The following is a 709-nucleotide window of genomic DNA, read 5'->3' on the forward strand; positions in this document are numbered from 1 at the left end:
GGTGAAAATTCCTACTTCCCTGCTTATACCCAATGTGACCCTGAAAATGTAGGGCTTTCCCATAAGTGTTTTGCTGGTACGGCTGTTGTCTGGAAAGTGTTCCTGTAAATAAAATTATTACTAGAATCATTTTGCGAGAATAATTGCTGCTGTGACAGCTGTTGCAGCAAAGACTGATTTATGTGCTGTCCGGAGTGAAGATGTTGCTGTCTAGACTGCTGAAAATTGTGATTTTGCTGTTGGTATTTATTAGGAGGACTTCGGTTGTGCTGAAAATGTCGTTGCTGATTACCATTAAAATTCTGGTTGAAAGTACCGTGAAATGAACACCCTTAGCTGCTCACAGCCGTTGACATACGTCAACGGGGACAGATGAAAATGTGTGCCCCGACCGGGACTCGAGCCCGGGATCTCCTGCTTGCATGGCAGACGCTCTATCCATCTGAGCCACCGAGGCCACAGAGGATAGCGCGACTACACGGATTTATCTCTGCCACGCCTCCCGCGAAACCCACATTCTCACCGTATTGTCCCGCACTACGTTATATAAAATTCATTATATAAATTTCTGGTTGTTGTTGACAGAATTCTGTTACGTCTTTCATTCTCAAAATAGTTACTCTTATTGCGACTGAAGAACGTACCAGAGTGACCACCGCTGTACTTGTAGCGAAAATTGCGGTTGTTGTTAGAAAGTTATTATTATTCT

At 43.7% G+C, this 709-nt stretch overlaps 1 non-coding gene across 1 annotated transcript; it reads right to left on the reverse strand.

Moving 5' to 3' along the window:
* Window positions 1-383: 383 nt before the first annotated feature.
* On the reverse strand, window positions 384-457 carry Trnaa-ugc. Its single transcript has one exon. It is a non-coding gene; the product is annotated as a tRNA-Ala (tRNA).
* Window positions 458-709: the final 252 nt, after the last annotated feature.

The sequence above is a fragment of the Schistocerca americana genome, chromosome 3, assembly GCF_021461395.2.
Source record: "Schistocerca americana isolate TAMUIC-IGC-003095 chromosome 3, iqSchAmer2.1, whole genome shotgun sequence".
Classification (NCBI taxonomy): domain Eukaryota; kingdom Metazoa; phylum Arthropoda; class Insecta; order Orthoptera; family Acrididae; genus Schistocerca; species Schistocerca americana.